At 38.2% G+C, this 24494-nt stretch overlaps 1 protein-coding gene across 2 annotated transcripts in view; it reads left to right on the plus strand.

Annotated features, from left to right (window-relative positions):
- The first annotated feature begins 864 nt into the window (after positions 1 to 864).
- Positions 865 to 24494, plus strand: part of GULP1 (GULP PTB domain containing engulfment adaptor 1) — a 670190-nt gene continuing 646560 nt past the window's right edge. For both annotated transcript variants that reach the window (XM_063430129.1, XM_063430126.1), the window contains exon 1: positions 865 to 1342. The gene's annotated coding sequence lies outside the window, so the exon portion shown is untranslated. The remainder of the gene's footprint in view (positions 1343 to 24494) is intronic.

Raw genomic sequence — 24494 nt, forward strand, 5'->3', positions numbered from 1 at the left:
GTCAGGCAACTGTACTTACTGTATATGTCAGCATTTATATACAGGATAATGTGCGCCATATGGGTGGTGCTACATTAATAACTATGATAGTTCAAATATATTTGTTTACTGTGACCATATAGAAAATGTCTAACCATTTATACACGTTGACATGCCTTTCCTCTTGACTGTCACAAGGGCAAAGTGCCAATAAAGCTCAGTTCACGAGACTGAATCCATTAAAAGAATTGCTGTCATAACAAACCATTCAAAATCTTAGTCATTGTTTCAGCACTGCTGTAATGCAATGCCTTCCTAAGTGCACAGACTCATTACAGCATGGCTCCCAGAGTCACCCGTTTTAATGTTGTTGCTTGAGCAATCAAATTCTTAGAGTTTGTGGGTTCTTAGCATTAGGGGTACTTGAGGTTAGGGGGTGATAAGAGTTAGTGGACTATTCCTGTAAGTTAGGAGGTATAAGCAAAGACTAGTTAAGGGTGATGGTTGTTGCAGTGCTGAAAATCCCCATCTTCCCAGATGTAAAAACGTGATTTACCGTCCCTTTAAACGTTACATTTCTTTTATAATATGCCCTGTTCTAGAAAAGTATAGATTCAATGTAATCTATATTACAACCAACCAAGTCTAGAAAAATAGATTACTCTAGTTAACCACTGGTCAATTAAATTAAATATATATTTTTTTTTATTGTCACATAAATAAACACAAAAGAGTATCCCTGGAACCCGTCTACAACGTTTACACAAAGAAACACCACTTCAGATCAGACAATACAGCTACTGTCTGCATGGACGCCTGGAGTCAAGAAAAAGCATACATTTCTGGGATTCCTGATGGGAGATTCTAACTAGGCTGATAACTTGACATACTGTAGCATGCAAACAAAATGCTCAACGATACTTGAAATGAACATCTGATGAGCAGGGAAAAGAAAACCAATGCCAGAGCTATTGAGAACATACTCAGTTTAAGAATATCAACACTGCTTCAAAAAAAAAGAAAAAAAAAGTTCCTTTTGGATTTCAGCAATTTGTTCCAAGATTTGTAAATGGGCTTGTTATTGCCAGAGCCAACAGCATGTTGAGATGGGTGTGCCACATCTAATCCTTGGCATGCCTCCCAGTCTTGATCAAAGAGTGACAGAGGTTGCCCCAATGTTGCCTGAACGTTCCAGCACACAAAGGGTGCTTGAAACCTGCATGTGATTGAGCTGCAAGGAGGGGGGTCTCCCGAGTGGGGGCACGGCTGTGACGTCACGGGGCTGGCTGAGTATTGTGGAGCTCAGACTGTGCACAGGGAGAGCTGGTGGTGGCAGAAATAACAGCTTCTCAGCAGAGCCAGGGTAAGTCCATGCAATTTAAACACAAGCAGAAAAAAAGGAGGGGGGGTGGATGGGTTAACTAATGTGGAAGGAAGTGCATAATTAGTATTAAAGAGACATGTATATATACAGCCCTCTGCCACTCAAATTGTCTTTTAATAGCGACTGGAGCTTATTCTAGACATAGCAGCCTTTCCAATACTAGATTAAAGCAGGCTGACGTCTTAAAACATATTGAAGGGGCTTTTTTTTTTTTTCTTTGAACAAATAAAGATTGATTTATGAAAGTTTGGTTATCGGAATGTACAAGGAAATTGTTCTTTAAAAGAAGACATTTTCTAGGCAAATGCAATGCTGATCCCTGCTGGCTATCAACTACTTGCATTTTTAGGACACAAAAAAAGGATACAAAGTTTTTTTTAACATTGTTCACATCCGTTTCTGGTAGATAAAATAAAACAAACTGTATACTCTAAGGTGGATTTCATTTTTGATACAAAAAACTTAGTTTTTCTTCACAATGATGGACAATGATATTGCAAGGTGCTTTAAACATTCAAAGCCGACTGAGGTTGATAGGATTTCCAGTTTGCATCATGAGTAACTCCATACATCGTTCTTTTCTCTATATATTGCTATTATCTGCATGGACTAGCTTTATCCTGGGATGTCATGCTGTTATAATCTACCAGGAAACGCATCACAGTGAATGAATATTTTGGAGAAATTGACAGTGCTTTATAAATGCCAGTCTGCCGATTTTATTTATTTTTAATTAGAAGATGTTTTGTTGTTGCAATTATTGGTATTGCTCTGCTGGAGAACTGGAGCAAGGCTAATGCAATAAGCAGTTCCAAGGGGGTTATGATCAATGGAGTGTTTTGAGTAAGTAACCCTAACAGTTAGAATGCACTGCTTGGCTGTGTTGTTGTGTAGTTGAGTCATATTGGAGGAGTTGATGAAACTTTTGGCAGGAGACTGTGAACAGGACTGTGTTCAAGCTAGTGGTGTTTTTATTCTGCATATTGTTAATTGCTGCATTCCTCATTTATTGCCATCCTCCACACTTACTGCTGCAGATATAACTATTTGGATACAATGTAAGAATCTCAGAAAATGAAATATCTGCTACCTCCTACATTTAGAATTTAAATAGTTGCCTAGAAGTGGTTACATTAAGGGTGTGAATAAATATTATTCTTGTCACCCTCCTAAATGATTTACAAATGCACATTTCTCCCATTGAGTGATGGTAACTGCATAAACTCTCTCTCTCTCTCTCTCTCTCTCTCTCTCACACACACACACACACTATCTCTCTCTTTCTCTCACACACACATACACACACACTCTGAGTAAATGCTATATCTAGTATATTAATATAATGGAAGGCACAAGGCTTTACCTATTTCATCCCATAAAGGAGACATGCCTTCTTTTTATTAATTTTAGTTGAATATACCAAGCCAAGACTTCTTTTTTAGCAAGCTGGATATCTGGCTCAGTACGATTAGAAGAAGAATAGATAGCAGCTGGAATGGCAAGGTTAGCCATCATTCAACTAATGTCTTCAACGTCAAGGTTCTGTTAGCACAATGTACGTGAAATATTAATGTTATATATAAAGTTTGGAAAGCTTATTGGCAGACAAGATGTGCTCTGGAAATTATTTGTGAAAGATGGAAAACATTTTGTATTTGCTGGCTCCCATGAACATCTATTCATTAAAAAGGAAGTAATGGTAGTTTGAGATTTGTGAAATCAACTGTAAGCCTCAGTTTGCCAAATGAAAGCAAAAAAAACTCTCTCTGTCTCTTTATATTACATAAATATATATGGGGGAAAAAATCTATACACACACACACACACACACACACACATACACGCAAATATTAATTTATATATACACCCGGAAACCTCTTTTTAGTCCAAGGTAGGACATACTTCTGCCTTTAATATGGCCTTTTGAGGTATGGTTTCAACAAGGTGCTAAAAACATTTCGTAGCAATTTGACTTGATAGCATCACTCAAGATTTTCAACATCCTTCATTTACATATTAGTGCTATAATTATCCAGTTCAGCATCATCCAAAGGCTTTTTGTATTGACATTTTGGTAGTCTGTAGGTCACTGGAGTAAACTGAAGTCACTCGTGTTTGTGGAAAGTTTATTGTTCCATTCTTCTGCTGGAACAACCCATTTGCAGACTGTAGCCATATAAGGTATGCACATGGTCAACAACAATAAATGGCACTGAAATACATTAAAATAATTCTCATCAGGTCTCTGTGTCAAAGAAGCATATCCTGCACCATTACAGCACTATCGGCAACCTGTATTGTTGAGAAAATGCAGGATGGAGCCATGGATTCATGCCGTTTGTGCAGGATTTAGATAATTTGTATCTGGCAATAGAAAATTAGATTCAATGGACCAGAAGAGAGTTTTTCTAGTCTTCGATCATCATCTTGTTTTGATGAACACATTCCATTATAGCTTTATATTCCTGTTCTGTATCTCTTTTTTTATTTCATTTTTATTCAACATTTTTAAATATTGGGAAGGAATTCAGAAAGAATAAAAAGAGGAGGATCAAGAGGGGGTTGTTACATACTTAAGCCATTTTTTTCAGATCTATGCAGCAGTATTTGTCACAGTAAAAATCTACAATTCCACCAGTTGTGTAAACAAATTGCAAAGGGCAGTATTACGTATTAGAAAGCAAAAACAACTGACAAATACAATACTGTCAATTTTTATATATGCTGCAAATTGTTACAACTAAAAAAACAAAGTCTCAATCTGAAGTGTTTCTATGTAAAAGTGTGTATTATGCCAATATCTTACCTCTTTTTATGTTAGGCATACATTTGTGTTTCCGAGATGTGAGCCTTCTAGTGGTCTAACATGCTTCATAACTCAATGTCGGAGTATGTTGAGAAAGGTAAGGCATCCTATTGGCAAAATATTTTTTTTGCACTGTAGTATCTACATCTCGTCTATTTCATGTATATGGCTTTTGCCACCACTAAGATATGGTAAGCTAAATTGACTTGTGGTTTGGGCCTAGAACGTGATTGTACCTTTATGACCATACTTTCAGAATCGATGGACATTGGGAAATATGTAGACAGTAAAAACAAAGGTTGCGCCACAATAAACTGTAGAGAAATACAGTAGTGTACTTACTTGTAAGAACCAGAGTAAAGATAGACAATATGCCTGATATTAAATGAGCAGGTAGGCAACCAGGTGGAATGCAGGAACTTAGATTTAGTGTAAGTCTGTATGGGTTGTGGATCTTGAGATGGTCGAGTTCTCTTGATTCAGGTTAAAATATGTGAATACAGAAAAAAAAGAGACTCCAATAGTGCAGGTTGCAACTGGCAATAAAAAGGAACAGGGAAACTTCACAGCAGGGTGGTATTTTTACTCACCTATTGGAGAGCTAGGACTAGCTCTGGTATAACTGGAATTCAGTGGTGTCGATCCCCCACTGGTAGGATCTAGGTGTTGGAAGGCAGAGGTGGTCCTCGGTATGGAGAAAAGATAAAACCAAATATAGTGCTCACTGTATATATATTATAAGGCAGGTTGGTGTGGAAAAGTAAAATACTCACATTTATGTGAGCAGGATATACTGCTCACTGTAGTAGCGTGGGTGGTACAATCCCCACCTCGGATTCTTGGACGGGTGAATGCTCCAATGTAGTGGATGACCAGGTTGAAATAAATAAAAATAAAGTAAAATAATACTATAAAAAGATTAAAATAGTAAGAAAAGGTGTATGGCACATACAATATTAAAAGGCCAATATTCCTTTAATAATGCATATCAAATATATTAAGAACAGCCAAAACGCATTTCGCCACACAGGACTTTATCAACTGGCAATGAAAAATTGGAAATATGTGATTGCTATGAATAGGTGGTGTACATGTGACCAGAAATTCCTCATTTTCTCATAGTCTAACAACATAAATGGCAGAATGTTTTGTGTTTTTCAGCATCTCTGGCACATTTGAAAGCTATATAGATTTATAACAAATACCCAGGATGTTGGGCAAAAGTAGCATCCCAGGATGTATTTGGAAACCAGAGAATATATAAATGTACCTTTCCTGGTTAAATACTGTGTTGTTATTATTATTATTATTATTATTATTATTATTATTATTATTATTATTATTATTATTAGAGACAAGCTTGCTGGAACTAGATCATGTGTAAGTATTTTTTGTCATTGTTTTTAGGTGGTTGGTGCAGGAAGTGAGCCTTATTCCAGTTGGTGGCTGTGAAGGATATGTTCCCCATGACCAAGAAATGAGCCTCATTTCATTGGTTTGTCAGAAATACTTTATCCAGATATCCTTTCGACTGCCTGTTGAGTTGTTTGCTTTGTAGATGTTTTTTAGTGGTGGTGAGTAATAGATGTAAGTTTATGACCTGTGTCTTTAGTTGTTCTGTATTTTTGACATCTTGATAAAAGGAACATTCCTCTTGTTGCCTTTGACAATATTTAGAATTATCATTATTATAAAAAACTTTTTTCAATAGGGAAACACAAACATTGCTGGATTCAAAAATACTGAATCATTTAGCAAAATGTATAGTGCTTTGCATGAAAGAGCTTTGTGTTTTGTTGTAAGTGATATTAGACATTATTTAAATATCCTTATATACATCCTACATTTTAATTGTCAGCACAGTATGTATGGCAGACTTCAGTTGTTTGTAGTTGCATTTAAATAGATCTTGTGTGGTTTTAGTGACATTAAGCCATTAATAAGTAAAAAAAAAAAAAAAAAGATTTTGTTAATCAAAATTAAATTTGTCTTACAGTATCATTTTACTATTTGTTATAATAATAAATAATTGTAAAAGTTTATCCAAAAATATATAATCATTCGTAAAGCTGATCCAACAATATTGAATAAAGGCCTTGTTATGACATAGGGAGTACCTTTTGGAGTATTATTATTATTATTGCCATTTATATAGCGCCAACAGATTCCGTAGCGCTTTACAATATTTTGAGAGGGGGGATGTAACAATAAATAGGACAATTACAAGAAAACTTACAGGAACAATAGGTTGAAGAGAACCCTGCTCAAACGAGCTTACAGACTATAGGAGGTGGGGTATTAGAAACATTAGGATAGGAAATATCAAGTAGGAGTGAAGCAGAGCTGGAGGAGAGAGCAAAGCACTGTCCCATAGGAGAGAGCAGGAGACATGTATGTAAGGTAGAGATTACTCTGGGAGGCCATAAGCTTTCCTGAAGAGATGGGTTTCAGGGCCCTTCTTAAATGATTGAAGACTAGGGGAGAGTCTGATGGCAGTAGGCAAGCTATTCCATAGGAGAGGAGCCGCCCGCGAGAGGTCCTGCAAGCGCGATTTGGCCGTACAGGAGGTGGGTACGAGAAGGGGCATACCTATGGATCAGTGAAGAGCTATAAGAGGGGCTAGAATTGTTCAGAGATTTAAATGTATGGGTTAGCACTTTGAATTGACTCCTATCGCATACAGGGAGCCAATGTAAGGAGTGGCAGAGGGGTGAGGTGTGAGAGGACCGACTAGAGAGGAAAATCAGTCTAGCTGCAGCATTCATTACAGACTGTAGAGGGGCAATACGGCTTTTGGGGAGATCAATCAGGAGAGGGTTACAGTAATCCATGCGGGAAATTACTAGAGCATGGACAAGCTCCTTGGTAGCATCTTGCGGTAGAAAGGGCGGATGTGGGCTATGTTTTTGAGTTGGAACCTACAGAACTTGGCAACAAACTGGATGTGAGACTCAAAGGTGAGACCAGAGTCAAGTATGACGCCAAGACAGCGCGCTTGCAGGGATGGACTTATGTGGATATCACTGACTTGAAGGGAGAGCGAGAGAGGAGGATCAGTATTAGGAGGAGGAAAGACAAGGAGTTCAGTTTTAAAGAGGTTAAGTTTCAGAAAGTGTGAGGACATCCAGTCAGAGATGGGAGAAAGGCAAGCAGTGACACGTTGCAGGACGGCAGGGGAAAGGTCCAGGGAGGAGAGGTATATCTGAGTGTCATCAGCGTACAGGTGGTAGTGGAATCCAAAAGAGACAATAGGTTTACCAAGAGAGGCAGTATAAAGAGAAAATAAAACGGGACCAAGGACAGAGCCTTGGGGAACTCCAACCGAGACAGGACGAGGGGAGGAGGTATCCTTGGAAAAGGAGACACTGAATGAGCGTTGGGAGAGATAGGAGGAAAACCAAGAGAGGAAAGAGTCACAGAGACCGAGCGATTGAAGAGTTTGAAGGAGGAGAGCATGATCAACGGTGTCAAAGGCAGCAGAGAGGTCAAGGAGAATTAATATGGAGTAGTGACCTTTGGATTTAGCGGAGATTAGGTCATTAGTCACTTTGATAAGAGCAGTCTCAGTAGAGTGGAGAGGGCGGAAGCCAGACTGAAGAGGGTCAAGGAGAGAGTTGGAATTAAGGAAGTGAGACACACGGGTAAAGACAAGTCTTTCCAAAAGCTTTGGTGAGAAAGGGAGCAGGGATATGGGACAATAGTTAGAAGGGGAGGATGGGTCAAGGCATGTTTTTTTTCAGGATAGGAATTACAGTGGCATGTTTAAGCTCAGCAGGAACAGTGCCAGAAGAGAGAGAGCAGTTAAAGATGTGTGTTAGGGTAGGCACAAGACAAAGGGAGAGAGATCTGATGAGGTGAGATGAGACAGGATCAGGCGGGCAAGTAGTGGGGCGAGAGGAATGGAGAAGTGCAGCCACCTCTTGTTCAGTAGCCGGGGGGAAAGTCTGGAGGGTAGGGAAAGCATGATTTACGTGTGGTTGAGAAAGAGAATGGAAAGGAGGGGAGAATTGTTTCCTTAGCTGTTCAATCTTGTTGGTAAAGTAGCATGCAAAGCTATCAGCTGTAAGGTTAGTTTGGGGGGTGGCCACAGCAGGGCGGAGAAGGGAATTAAAGGTGTCAAAGAGACGTCTGGGATTGCGGGAGCATGAACTAATGAGAGAGGAAAAGTATGACTGTTTGGCGAGAGCAAGGGCTGTGCTGTATAAAAGCAACATGAATCTATAATGGAGACAGTCTGCCTGGGTGCGGGACTTCCTCCAGGAGCGTTCAGCACAACGGGAGCAACTCTGCAGATAGCGTGTTTATTTATTATGCCAAGGTTGGGGTTGTGTCCTCCTCGAGCTGCATGTTTGGAGTGGGGCTGCAGCGTTCAAGGCAGATGTGAGGGTAGTGTTATATGTGGAGATGGCCAGTGAGGGACAGGAGAGGGAAGGGATGGATAGCAGTTGTGAATCAATGTCAGCTGACAGCTGCTAAAGGTCAATAGAGTTAAGGTTCCTCCTGAGCTGAGGCGGGTTAGGCTGAGATTGTTGGGTGAGGGGGTAATTGAGAGCAAACGATAAGAGGTGGTGATCAGAGAGAGGAAATGGAGTGTTACAGATATTAGATACTGTACATGAATAAGAGAAAATAAGGTTGAAGGTATTGCCAGCTACATGAGTGGGAGAATTAGCCCACTGCAAAAGTCCAAGGGAGGAAGTAATTGAAAGTAGTTAAGAGGCTGCTGGGGTTAAAGGTGGGTTAATGGGAATATTGAAGTCTCCAAGAATTAGGGATGGAATGTTGGAAGAGAGGAAGTAGGATAGCCAGGCAGCAAAGTGGTCAAGGAAGAGGAGAGGGGAACCAGGGGGATTATAGATTACGGCAATGTTAGCAGAGAAGGGTTTGAAAAGGCGAATTGAATGAATTTCAAATGATGGGAAAGAGAGGGAAGGGGGGGGTGGGCAGGGTTTTAAAGGAGCAGTGGGGTGAGAGAAGAAAACCTACACCGCCACCTTTAATCTCCGTTTGTCTTGGATTGTGGGTAAAGTGAAGACCACCAAAGGACAGTGAGGCAGGGGTAGCAGTATCAGAGGGAGAGAGCCATGTTTCTGTTAGTGCAAGTAGGTTTAGGGAGTGTGAGATAAATAGGTCATGGATGGAAGTAGATTTAAAGGTGCTGCACATAGAGCGTGCATTCCAGAGGGCAGCTTTAAAAGAGGAATTATAGTGAGAATTACATGGAATGGGTATTAAGTTGTTGTGGTTTCTGGTGTTTCTACCAGGTGGCTGAGTAGTGGAGGGACCAGGGTTTGAAGAGACATCACCTGATGCTAGGAGTAGTAGGATGGAAAGGAAGAGAAGGTGGGAGTAAGATTTAAATGTTGGGAATGATAGCTTGTATTTAGGGTATTTAGGAGGGGTGTGTGGAGAAAGGCTGGATAAATATGAGTAAAGTGCGTGTGATGAATACAGAGATGAGGGGAGCAGAGAGGGAGCAATGAAGATAGTATTGTTGTTGTTATTATTATTATTATTATAAAAAATATATTTAAATTTACACTTATAAAACAAAAATATAAGACTATAAAATAAAGTTCTAAAAGATGATGACCCAACCAACTCAAAGAATAATTTAAAAAAGTATATAGAATGAAAATGAAATACATTTTCAATAGTATTATAAACCTTCTCTGTGGGTCTGTCAACGAGCCAACCAACCAATCAGTCAAAATGCTACATTCTCGCTAGAATTGTTACGCCTCTATATTATGAGTTTCATTATATAGAGTACACATCAAAGCTTAGTGTAGGTTGTTTAAAACTTTTAAATTATGTTTCCTCTACCAGGGTTCTCCAAACCATGACCCTCCAGATGTTTCTTAACTACAATTCCCATGATTCTCTTGCTATCTGTTTCATAACAATCAAAGAATCATAGGATTTGTAGTTCAGCAACATCTGGAAGGCTAAAGTTTGGAGAACCCTGTTCTAAACAAATAATGTAAACAAATAAGGGCGACCTAGACACCTCTCACTCTTTGAAAACCAAAATCTTTTTTGTGTGGTATATTGTGAGAATATATTCATAACAGATATAACAGAAACATATACATGCAGTTAGCCCTGAGAATGACATGTCTACTGAACATTGTCCACCTCAACATCATCTCAACAATAGTAACAATCACATCATAGTCCAAAGACTTAGTAGAACAAGCCAAAAATATTAGCAAAACACTATTGAGATGATTAGGAGAGTACCTCTGGGACAGTTATACCTATGGAGGACTTGGGAAAACAAATGGTGATATTCAGCTTTAGGACATTCAGTACTTCATAGAAGTGAAGTAGTAGTACACACTTCATATACCTAGAAAATATATTTTTTAAATGGTCACAAGTTTTAAAAGAGAGATTTTGCAATACAAGGTATAATTATCAATCACACTTGGTTTAGTATAAATGAAGGGATTTACCGTCTCATTAACCAATTGCACACAATAGAATACTATGTAGTGGTTAAGATCCTACAGCTGGAAAACACCAGTAAGGTAAAGATTCATATCAAACATAGAACTATCATGGAGACATTGCAATGATTAAGAATATTCGTTAAACACACAAGATAGCAAATATACAAAAATGAGTCCTGCGTTCAAACTTTCACTATTACTGGGTGGCAGCAATGACCGTAGCACACATCAGCCCCAATACATACAATAAAAAACAAAGAAAAAACAAAACCAAAGAAAAAAAGAGTTACCTGCACACTAGCCAAAATCCCTATGCATATATAAATAAATAGTCTATCCTAGACTTAAAATAAGCCAAGGGACTGGTGATATTATTTAGAAAATTGAGCAGACTAGATGGGTCAAACAGTTCTTATCTGTCATCACATTCTATGTTTCCAATGGCCATTAGATGTAAGCCCACCTGCCACGTCAAGGAAAACCTCTTTGGTGGGTCCAACACTAACAATGAGGCAAGGTGAATTGTTAGTGAAAGGACCCACCTAAAAGGTTTGCCTTGACGCTGCAGGTGGGATTACATCTAATGGTCACATTTGATAGCAAATACCTCATTCCTCAATTACCACATGACTTTGCAAGATGCTGAGGTTTGACTGGAACATGCTTTGGTGGAGTAAGGTTATAGTCCCCATTTCTGCAGCAAGTGAAGGCCTTCCTCTGGAACTGGCAATGTTACTGATTTTTTATCAGTGATAGCTTTGTAGGGAAGGCTTACATATTTCTAGACCCCTTATGGAATCAGAACAAAATAATTAACAACGCTTTAGCATTGTGTGGTGGCAAGGGAGGGAGCCATGGGTGAGGTAGAGAGATAGTTTTTTTATGTTAAAGCTTTCAGCTAGTCACTAAACAGTAAATGTGTTAATTTAAGTTGGATAGACTTTTAGCCTAGATGTCCAATGTAAGAAGTAATGGAGGGTCTTTTTGGCACTTCACATAAAAGCATTTTATTATTATTATTATTATTGCCATTTATATAGCGCCAACAGATTCCGTAGTGCTTTACAATATTATGAGAGGGGGGATTTCACTATAAATAGGACAATTACAAGAAAACTTACAGGAACGATAGGTTGAAGAGGACCCTGCTCAAGTGAGCTTACAGTCTATAGGAGGTGGGGTATAAAATACATTAGGACAGGAAATAGCAATTAATAGCAATTAAATAGCATGTATGTTTTCAATTTGCCACAAGTCAATGATTTGTAAATAAACTTCAGTTTACTAACACAGAGATACAACACACTACTATGCAGTTGCATTTTGCAGTTTATTTATCGCCATGCTTCCAGAATGCATTATTTGTGATCCCCAGAATAAAAACAGTTTTTTGTTTTTTTTCTGGGATTGAGCTGTGTAAATTGTGTAATCTGTTGCCAGGAAGATGACCTCTGGTATGGCATAATTGTACCTTTGTAATTGGTAGATTTACTGTGTATTACCTGAATTTACTTTTTAAATTAATGAGGTCATGTCCAGATAATCTAGCAAGAGGTATAAAATCCCCCCAGACATGATGGTGTAACTTTTTCCAATCATATGTTTTACTATTTAAAAAAGAAGAGAAAACCAATGCATATATTAAGAGTTGGACACCTTCTTCACATTTACATTTTTAAAACATTTACATGTCAAAAGAAGATAAAACATTTTTAGTAATTATTTACTGTTTAATAATGGTTTATCATTTTTTGTCTATAGAATATGGCTGGGTTTCTTATAAAACACAGTTCCTCCAAGTTTTTCTTTGGCTCCTACTAGGGATGTGCATGGGCAAACAATTTGTTTCGGTTCTGCACTTCCGAAATTCGTGACTTCAGCAATTCGGGACTTCGGAACCTCAATTTGGTTCAGCATGTCCAGAATTCGGGACTTCGGCAATTCGGGACTTTGGTAATTGGGGACTTTGGCACTCCGGGACTTCGGCACTTCTGCAATTCTGCAATTCTGCACTTCGGCAATTCGGGACTTCGGCGCTTTGGGACTTCAGCAATTCAGACATTCGTAAGCATTCATCTCTTCCCACCACAACCACTTACACATCTGTAGGGCTCCCTAACCCTACACCTAACACTATCCCTATCCAACACCACCACTTACACATCTAGGGTTAGGGGTAGGGTTAGTGGTAGAGTTAGGATAGGGTTAGGGTTAGGGGTAAGGGTAGGGTTAGGTGCCCGGACTGCCACCACAATCACTTACACATCTATAGGGCTCCCACTGCCAGGAATTAGCTTATTGGTCTAGATCCCTGTCATAATTCACGTAATTTTCCCTCCCTCTCTTGTTTTGCCAATTTTCAGGAATCCGAAGCACTTTAGCACTTCCGAAATTCAACACTTCAGCAATTCGGTTTGGCACGTCCGAAATTCTGCATCTTCGGCAATTCGTCACTTTGGCAATTGCCGAAATTCATCCGAATTTACATTCGGAACAAAACAAATTGCACATGTCTAGTTCCTACTTGATGCATGCTTATTGTCATAAGGGCACATGACCAATTTCTTTGTCACACATAAAAAGACCACTGATTCACTGGTGGTACTAATGTAGAAAGGCTCTTGTGCAATATTTTCAGGACGCCTATTGCTAGGGTGGCCAAAAGGTAGATCCCCATCTGTCGTACAATTCCCACAATGCTTTGCCAGGTGGGGATCTACAATTTACACATCCTTGTATGAGCACTGAGCAGTGATTGTGTGTTTGAATGAAAGTGTCTTTTTGTATGGAGCATGTATAATTGAATGTAGGTATATGTTTTTATGTAGTATTGGTGTTTGAATGCATGCTTGCATGTATGTTTAGTGTTGGTTTTGGATGAAGAGGTTTGAATTATATAAATAATTGGTGTTTAATATTTAGGTGTGTTTGTATGTAAGTTAACATTTGAATGCAGTGTGCACATTTTCTTGCAGGGGCGTATTTGTGCATAGTGTTGACGTTTGAATGCTGAAATGTATGATCATAATACACATACATTGTCACAAACACTGATAAATGTACAAACACATATACACATGCAGATACACAGACACAGATACAATCACACAAATACAACACTGACACACATGCAGAGAGGACACACCCTGTTCAAAACCGCTGTATCTCTAGTCATCTAAATGGTATAAACATAACAGGCACCTGTTTTCCTAAAGAAATGCTAATAAATGTGATTTTTATTTATTTATTGCAACAAAGGGGGTGGGCACCACCCCACCTGCCCCTGTGGGCCAGCTTCCACTGCTTACAAGGTTACAGCTATCATTAATTAGAAAAGTACATAAATATCAAAATAGTATAATTTTATAGACGCAAGTATAAATACTTTGCAGAAACATGTCACTTTTTAAGAATTTATCTGAAAACATTCCTTTATACTGAACACCATTAGGTTTATACTCTCATTAGAACCGTTGCTGTACATTTTCAACCAGAAATAAGATTTGTTAATATGCATAGCTCATTTTACCCCCATGGCACATTAATTCTTGCTTTAAAGATTTTCTCTTTTTTTGGGACAAAGTTAACTAGACAGAGTTGTGTGTGTTGTCTGCAGTTTCCTCGTTCAAATGTCAGGCTAAGGAATGCCTCAGGAGAGCTTGCTTTGAACTTAGCCTTTCCACCTTTGTAGCTTCAATTTTTACCGCCAGCCTAGAGTGACTGCCATGTTTGTCAGGAATAATTCTGCTTTTTCTTCAGGTGCAGTTTTTCTTCAAATGTTCTGCTGCTTCTAGCATGACATAGCCTTATTACTTACTATACCCATGTAATGCTTTGATTTTCACAGAGCCTGTAAGATAAAAGCATCAATGAACTGGATTGAAAAAAAATAGGTTCACTGATTGTCTTGGCATTTTATAACATAATCCTATATAACAAGCTCTGGGTAAAAATAATGGTGATAATTTGTTGTTTGCTAATCTAGTTGACATGGGCACTTTCAAGTTAATTTACTGGAAAAAAAAACAAGAGTATCTCATAAAATGACATCATAAAACCCTCCAATATGTTACTTAATAGCACAGCTTGCAGCCTTAACTCGTGCACAACTGAACATTGTTAAGTATGTTCTTTGCTGACATAAGACCAGCCAGGGCTGCCCCTTGTGTGTGTATAGTGTATGTGTATGTAAGGGTTGCATTGTATGTTTCCGTGTATGTGTGTTGGTGGGGTAGGACGGGGGCAGTGTTCTGTAGAGGGTGAGAAATTAAAGCATCTTTATATTATCTTCTTTTTTTGTTGTTGTTTTATTGAATCGCCTCCTCGCCCAATTCTAGGACACTACATTCCCTGGTAGTCTAGTTGTACTTAAGTGGCTCACATGCATTGTAAATATGTGTAAGGGATGCATGCGGTGTGTGTATATAGTGGATATAGCTTGAATGTATGTAAGGTGTACATGCAGTGTGTGTGTAAGGGATACATGTAGTTTGCATGTGTGTGGAGGCAGTATGTGTGTGCAAGGATTGCATTCTGTGTTTGAGTGTGTAAGGATACATACAGGGAGTGTATTTTTGTCTATGTGTGTCAGAGAAAGTTTGTAGGGGAGTTTTGTTTAGTGTGAGTGAACAGATTTTTTCTCATTAATATTATATTTTTTTTGTTTTTTTTATAGCTACCCCCCTGTCTTTCTTACCTAAGGACAGGCAGGGGGGACAGATCAATTCCTGGTGGTCTGGTGTCAGTATAGAGGCTCTCAGCCTCTTACCTTTCTCCTCTACTGCATGAAACCGTTTCTGGTGAGTCCTGGGATCATGTGGTATTGAAGTGTTGCTGTGGTAACCTGTATACTTATTGTGCATGTAGGGCACAGGCTGGTTCCCTGGGCCCTTTACATGTGTTCACATTGTACCCTCCTGATGTCCAGAGCTCAGCTCAGATACAAAAAAATAGTGAAAAACAGTGAAAAACGATTTGTTGTTTGGTGCCATAAAGGTACCTCCCTGTCTGCTGCACTGCAAGTGGAGCAATTAGAAAAATTAAAAGTGATTATTATATATTTTTAATGGCATTAATATAGCAACAGCTTATTCCGCAGCACTTTACAATCTTATGAGGGCCTTTTACCAATAAATGAGACAATTACAAAATGTTACAGGAACAGAAGATTGAGGAACCTGCTAGTAAAAGCTTACAATCTAGAGATTAGAACTAAGTATCAACTGGAGAACCTTTGAAAATACTTCCTTCCTGAATGAAGAGAAGAGAAGAGTATGGCCTCTACCCCTTCATCCATCTCATGTAGGATGGAAAGTTTTTATATATCAGGTAGAGATTATATAAAAGGCTTGTACTAAATGGTTTGTTCTTACTGTCCTATGGGGCTTGGTGACATGCGAGTTGTAATTATTTTATTGATCACCTGCCTATGGAGGAAGGGATAGGAGCTTTTTGCACTCTTACATAAAACAACAAAATAAAAATATGAAGGTATTACAGTATGTGAACAGTAAGCAGATACTTGAAGTCCTTACTGACCTGTTGTTAGGAAAAGGAAGGGACAATGTATGACCCAGATTTTTCATGATTTTTTATTATATAGTATATTTCTTAGTTTGTGTAATACAGAATTTACTGTACTACTACTATAAATAATAATTTAATCTAGAGTTGTGCATAGTGCTGTTTTTAGTCTAAAGTTTATGATCACCCTCAGGGCCCCCCTCCCTTGGTGCTGAAGGGGTTAAAACCCCTTCAGCTACTTACCTTAATCCAGCGCCAGGCTCCCTCGGCGCTGGTGACCTCTCTTACCCCGCCGACTTCAGCTCCCGAGAGCGGAATGCACATGCGAATTTCGCATCCAGCGCACAGAAGCTGCTCTAGCAGCTGTCAGGAAGACAGCCACTAGAGGTTGGATTAACCCTGCAATGTAAACATAGCAGTTTCTCTGAAACTGCTATGTTTACATCTGAAGGGTTAAAACCTGGGGGCCTGGCACCCAGACCACTTAATTGAGCTGAAGTGGTCTGTGTGACTATAGTGTCCCTTTAATAATGATTGAAATTCACAAGATATATATCTGATTATAGTACTGGAAAAAGAAGGTGTTTTCTACATACACACATGTACCATGACATTTTTTACAAGAATAGACATGCATACAAAAGAGTACAATGGACTGGTGAAGCGGTGGCATGTTGTTGATATGTTGTGGACTAGTAGAGCAGTTTCATTCACAGATCATTGAGACTGGTGTGATGTGGAAATTAGGCATTTAAATGAGGATTGTATCTGTCAGCTTGCCACTCAACTATGTCATTATTTGTAGTAGTATGAGGATGATCAAAATGTAGCCACAAATTGTAATAAAACTATATCTCCTGTTATGCTTTGAGGTTTTAATCTAGAGTTGATATTTGGTCCCCAATATTCTAGTATAAAATAGTCTTTACTATTAGAAGTAGCTGTTTGAAACTCTTTTGCTGCAAACATAGTTTTAAATACAAAACATTTTTTCTGTGCTATTATAATTAAGACCAGCAACCAAACAATAAATGTTCTACTTTTAAAACTGCTGAGCCCCCAATGGCAGAGCTGGGGGACACCTTACATATTTCAAATCAGACCACTTTATGGGTCATGGAGTGCACTTTGACTACTTGCGTATGCAATGTTTGCATAGGGAATAATACATGAAGCATATTTTTATAATACTGACTGACAGGCCATACACAAAAGAACTTAGCTGAAGATGTGGAGAAGATAGTTACATTACAGAGGTTTTAATAAAAACATTTCTATTAAAACATTATTATTTAAAGAAATGCCCAAATCACTTTAGTTTGCTGGAATGTTTTATTTTTAGCATTTTATAAAAATAAAAATAAAAAGTGTTGATTTCAATAGAAATTGACACTTTTATAAATTAACTTTGTTAAATTCCTGTCTGTCAATCAGACTAGTTCTGTATCTTCCTAGTAGTTTAGCTCAGTGCAGCTAATCTCAAGAGGCAGGCAATTGATGAGAGTGCCTGCCTTGCAGAGAACTCATCTAATGCTTTTGCAAGCTATTTTTAGATTTACCCCCAATATAAAAATGCATAATTAAATGCATGCATGTTGTCATTGAGGTATACCTACTAAATAGTGATTAATTGATTTTTATTGTATTTGGGAAATGGAGTGTCCCTTTAATTATAAACATTACGTTAATATCCTTTATATTTACTATGATGAAAAGGTTTTTTTTTTTTTTTTTTTAAACCAGCAGTGTCAATGCTCTAATTAATCATAGTCAATAACACTATTGTAAACCTTCCAAGCGCACAGCCTACATATCACATTTGGCACTTATTTAATCACATTCTTTCCAAAGTCATTACAGTGTTTTCTTTCACTATATGATCAGTTTGCCCTTTCCTCTGTATTATTACAACCAAAGCTGTCACATGTGCATGTTATCTTCTCAATTGAATATTGCAACCTTTTTATTCCCCACTCAAGTCTATTTTTAATATTCTATTAAAATAAAACAACAGCTCACCTTTCTAGTTTTGCCTTTAACATTTTTCTTCAGATTGCTGTAAGAAAAGAATGCACTTATTAGGATATGTTTCCCTCAAACTACTATGTTTTAATGTGTTCTTGTATAGACTCACATACTTCACATTTTACCTGTAGTACCAAAAACTACAAATACTTTTATCAGAATCTTCATCTCTTTCTTATAAAATACTTCCATTACTCTGAATACATTTGAGGGAGGAGACGTCACATGAAAAAGACATAGATTAAATTATTCATTTAGTTATCTCTGCATTTTGAGTGGTTTTGTGTACCCAAAAGGGTTGCAAACAAACACATTGTGGGTTTCACTTGTATTAGTATTATTATAATTATTATTATTATTAATAATAATAATAATAATAATAATAATAATATTACATTTTATAATTTGTATTACTTTTTTTTTTTTTGTCTCTTTTGAATAAAACTGGAAAGAACACCATTGTTTTTTTTTTTGTTCTAAGTTTTACTTGGAACATTTGAATTGTTAGATTTTTTTTTAAAAGAACATTCCATGCACCATAAACACTACAGCCTCCTTCCAGAGAAAGGATTAAACAATACTCTGAAAACATACCTAGAGTTAGCAGGCACCCTTTATTTCCTTCACTGCAAGGAGCTTTCATTAGATCCATTAGGCTCTCTCAGACTTACCTATAAATACCTGGGCTTAGTTAAGTGACAGAGCTTCTTGCAGTAGGAGAGGTGGTGAAAGGTGCCGGACAGTTCCCAGGTAAGTCATAAACCTTTCTTAAACAGTTTGCACCTATCCTGGCAGGGTGTAGTGGTTATGGTGCTTGAAGGGTTCTTATTGTTTTATCTTGTTTTTATAAGGAGATCAAGCACATGCCTGCATAACTGTAAACTTTATTAAGAATGGCCAGCCACACTCCCACAATGCAAGAGCCACTTCCTGACTGTTCCATTGTGCACATAACAACAGGTTAGATATGATTCATACCAACTGATAATCTCAATATCACACATTTCCCTTTTTTTTTTAAACTGAAAACGTAAAGTACAAATGTTTTTTACTGTAGTCTATGTGAAATAACTTCAGTCTCTTTTAACATTGTTCAATGAGGCAATTAGGTTTTTTGATGTATCAACCTGACATTGCTTGCTTTGCATCACTAGCAGGCAAGTCATTCGAGCTTTGTAAAATGTCTCTGGCATCATCATTCTCCAGCTGCAACGGTGTGTTCGATGTATCTTCATCTTCATTTATTTCACTGTCGAATTGTTGCAATCTGATGGAATAGCCATCAAATGTCTACAAATCCTACGTAAGTGTTGCCCATCAATGATATCAACAACATATGATCTTGGAGAATATTGCTGGATAACTGTCCCTTCAGTATTCCAGTGGTTTGGACCTTGTACTTATACAGAAGTTTGTATCTTAAGAGATTCTCCAAAGGCTTTGCAGTTTCAGTTTGGTTTCAATTGCATGTTTTTGTGGGAACCTTTTCCAAGGTTTCAAAACTGGTACTTGTGTGACCAGCTGTCTGCCAAACAATAATTCTGCCAGTGACTTCCCATATTTTAAGGGGGTAGCTCTATAGCTAAGAAGAGCCAGACATGAATCCTTGTCTGCTTCTGTTGTTTTACAAAGTATGTTTTTCACTATCTTCACTCCAGCTTCTGCTAATCCATTTGCTTGTGGATATCCCGGGCTGGGTGTTCGATGTTCAAATTCATAGGTACTGGCAAAAACCCTAAACTCTCGATAAGTAAATCGAGGACCATTGTCTAAAATTATTACTCTTGCAATGCCATGTCTCGCCAAAATTGCTTTCACTTTTTTGATCACTGTAATTGCTGACTTATCTTCCAGTAATGCTATCTCTGGGTAATTAGAGAAGTGGTCCATGACTAAGATATGATGCAAATTTTTGAAAAAAGTCAATTTCTAACTACCAAAGGAAAGTCTGTATCCAGTATAGGCTCTTTATGTAACTGAGGTCTGAATTTTTTGCAAGTCTGGCATTGAATGAACATTATCTCAATGCTTTCATTCATGTTTGGCCAGTACAAAATGTCTCTAACTCTTCTTTTGGTCTTTTCTATACCTGAATGATCATCATGTAGTCTTTTCAGTATTTGACTTTGCAAACTCTCTGGTACAATAATCTTCTGTCCTTTCAAAAGCACCCTTTTTATCAAAGAAAGTTCAGAAATGAATGGTTTATACAGTGATGACATTAGTGTCTCAGATTTGCCACTAGAAAGTGCTTTCTTCACTTGACTTAGAAGAGCATCCTTATCTGTAGCCTGTACAATTTCTGTCCACATTGCATGACTAAACGGGGCTGTCTTCAAGATCAGATTTACACGAACAGTCACCTCTTTCTGCAACTGTAAGTCCTCCATTTTAAAGGGTAAGTAAGCTCAAGACAGAGCATCAGCTACCACCAACTCCTTGCCAGGTATAACATCCAAGGTGAAATCATACCTTTGAAGTCTCAGCAAAAAGCGCTGAATTCTTGGAGGAGCATCTATCAAGCTCTTTTGGTAGATGTGCATCAAAGGTTTGTTATCAGTTTCTGCTGAGAATACTCTTCCATACAAATAAACATGATAAACATGACATTTTTTCACATCCATAAACTAGTCCCAGTGTTTATTTTTCAATTTGTGCATATGATTTTTCTGTATCCGTCAATGCCCTTGATGCATAAGCCGCAGGCATCCATCCCGAGTCTTGATTTTGAAATAGAACTGCTCCCAATTTATTCTGTGAAGCATCAGTTGACAACTTTTGCTTGTGGATCAAATAATTGCAGAGTTGGTGCAGTGGTAAGCATTTCCTTCAATAACTTCCATTCTTTCTGGTGATTCTATGACCATTGACGGGCATAGTTTTTTCCGAGTAGTTGGCCCATTAGTGCAGTTTTGTCTGGTAAGTTAGTTACGAACTTGCCAAGGTAATTCACCATTCCTAGTAGGCGTTGTATATCCTGCTTATTTTCTGGCTGTGACATTTCAGTAATTGCCTTAAGCTTTTTCATGTCTGGTAAAACACCATCTCCAGTGAGTTGTTCTCCCAAATATTGAATTGAAGTTTTTCTGAATTGACACTTTGTCTTTGACTCAATACAGATTCTGAGACCCCCATCTGTTTTTTCCACCAACACCATTGAATTAACCCATTCAGTAGGCATCTTGATTTTCTTTATAATATCTTTTTCCTCTATCCTGGTAAGTTCCTGTTTAAGATGATCACTTAGAGCAACAGGAACATTTCGCATGACATCCACTACTGGACGAGAACCTTCTTTTAGTTGTATTTTATGTTGCATTGGAAACATCCGATTCCTTCAAAAACTTCAGCATAGTCTGTTAATAAAATTTTTATGTCCTCTTATTTATTCGTTCCATCAATGGCATTTACCCTTTGAATCAGTCCTAAGGTTTCACACATTTGAAGACCCAGTAAAGCTGGTTTGTTTCCTGGAACTCCAGAATATTCATTTTATGCGTTTGATTTCCATATTCCAGGAACACACTGCACTTGCCAAGCACTGGGATAACTTTCCCATTATATGTCTTCTCAGTTTGACTGAGCTTTTCAGAAGTTCTATTTTGTTCTTTATTTGGTGATACTTGCTCTCAGGCATCAAATTAGCCTGTGCACCGGTATCTACTTTGTTGGCTATATTAGTGCCATTTGTGATAGTTTCAATGACCCACTCATTATCTGTAGCTTTGGTTAATTCAAGTATTCCAATAAAGAATTCTTCTGATTCTGCACATTTTGACTGGTGTTGCCTCTGTACTCTGGCAGAGTGACTGCAGCAGCTTCTCATGCAAACTAAGCAAATGCCAGGTTCAGAGGATCTCTCCTGTTGGCCCATGCAGAGCCCACACTATCAAAGTGCCGTCCCTATGACAGGCAGTGGAGAGATACCCCTCACCGGCTCAAAGGCACTTTACTGTGGCAGCCAGCAGGGGAGGAGAGAGGAGACCCAGGGGCTCTAACCTGCAGTTCCATCAGGTTTCTCTAAACGAACACTGAGACTAATACAGCCTGCTGTAGTGGCTATGGTGCCAGGAGTACCCTGTGTATCACAGTGTAATTTGTCAATCATTTTAGTATGTGTACACCAGTTGTCTGTGGTTGCAAACCCTGATTCTGTTGTCAAAAATGGGCTGTAAAATTAATTAAGTAAAATTACTGAAGTGAAATCACTGCCGAACCCCATGTTAATACTAAAGATGTGCACTTTTATACATTGCATATTTAACTTGGTCATGTGAAATAATAATAAGCTGCTAAACTGACCTAAGTGAAATATAGGGTCATTATAGTTTGGACACTAATGCACATTAACCACATTTAGACCAGAACTTCCCACACACAGATATGTGGGATATAGGTAAATTGGCTTAGAAACTAGCCCCTGTGCAATTTTAAGAATCCTCCTCAGTAAAATCAGCTGAAACTATTTCCATGTTTTTACATTTCTGGAGGTCATATTCATGGCCTTGAGCAACTTAAAGATATGTGACATATTTTGGTATAATAAACTATAAGATTATTTGTAGGATAGTTTTTTGGTAAAACTCAAAGTGACTGTTTCTTGCAAAAGAGAATATTATATGCTACTTTTCGTTCTACATTTTATAAATCCCTTTAGCTAGAATTCCATATTATATCTTTATATTTTAAGAGTGCCTGTCTGTTCAAATGAACAACTTCTTCATCTTTTTTATTTCTTACAGGTAATCCATGTCGTTTTTCTTCTTCAAGATGTTCTTTCTGAAAAGTAGCTTGATCAGTACAATTCCTCTTTAATCTGAGGAATTGACTTTTAGGAAGACACAGAAATGGCTTCTAGTTGTATTGATGTAACTGTTAACATCTAGCATTTGAAGGTCTTTGTTTTCAAGATTGAAATTTCTTTATATAGATCTAAGAGTGACCCCTTTACAACTATAGTGTTAGGTTAGACTGGTCTCCTATCATTTTAGTTTAAATACTGTGGAACTCTTTGAGAGAATTTGTATCTCTGTTTGAAATAAAGAATAACACTGATTACCAGGGCAGGATTTTCCATTAGGCACATTCCTACAAGTGCATGCCTTATGGGTGCACCTTCTCTACCTCCTAAAAGTCCTTCTGCCCAGTGTGCTAAATGGAACAGATGCTTAAGGAGATTGGGATCACACTTATACACTGCTACTTACACTGATGTCTGCAGTGTTACACACACACACACACACACACACACATACTGCTACCCACACAAACTACTATGCACACACACTGCTACTACCCACACTATTACCCCCACACACTACTACATATACTGCTACCCACACTACACACCCACACACTACTACACAAGCTTTTACCTACACTGTTAAAACGACACATTTTTGCACACACACTCTAAACAAACACACACACATAGACAATGATTTTTATCATATTAAAATTGTCAAAACATGTTTTTATTAATTTGCAAGTCAGGGGATAAGGGGCTGCTTAAGAATTGTGTGCCTTTATGTGCTCGTGATGTAAATTTGGTCCTGCTGATGTCAGTAATAAAGTTTGCACTCCATTTAAGCTAAACAAAATGTGTCTCTTTCAAGTATGACATAAATTTGTATAACTTGGCTCAAACATGATCCTTTTACAATCCAGGCTTACATACCATCATGTGTTTAATTATAGTGTAACAATACAGCAGAAAGGGACCACACTCAGCCAGTCACAGTCGATACATTTAAACCAAGAGATGGCAAATTCCCCCAAATCATTTTAGTAAATCCAAGACAACCTGGGCACACAACAGCTTCAATTCAGCAGCTATATTAGATTAGCACAAATAAAGACAATTCTTCAATCTCACTATGATATCTTTGTCAAGATTTACTGAAAATGTAATTATAATTATATACATATTCAACCAACAAGCCATGAAAAATTTCAGGAGGTGGCATACATTTCAACATTTCAATCCCACACACGAGACTTTTATCACGACGTCAAAGAGAATAAAATCCCTGTTTACCAAAGACCCACAACTCAAGACTTTCCCAGAACAGAGACTTAACAGTACTGAAAGAACATCTGGGAGAAAGAATAATCATATAACTCCCCTGCAGCAGTTACACGGCATTTTAGCTCTGCCCCCGCCACACAGTAAGCCCCGCCCCTGCCGCACGGAAAGCCCCGCCACCGCCTCAAATTTTATTTGTTTTATCCCGGCCGGCCCGTGTGAGCTGTGCGGCCGCAGGGCGCCCCCTGCTCCATGGCGCCCTGTGCGACCGCACAGCTCACACACCCCTAAGGCCGG

Source organism: Pelobates fuscus, chromosome 8 (genome assembly GCF_036172605.1).
Source record: "Pelobates fuscus isolate aPelFus1 chromosome 8, aPelFus1.pri, whole genome shotgun sequence".
Classification (NCBI taxonomy): Eukaryota; Metazoa; Chordata; class Amphibia; order Anura; family Pelobatidae; genus Pelobates; species Pelobates fuscus.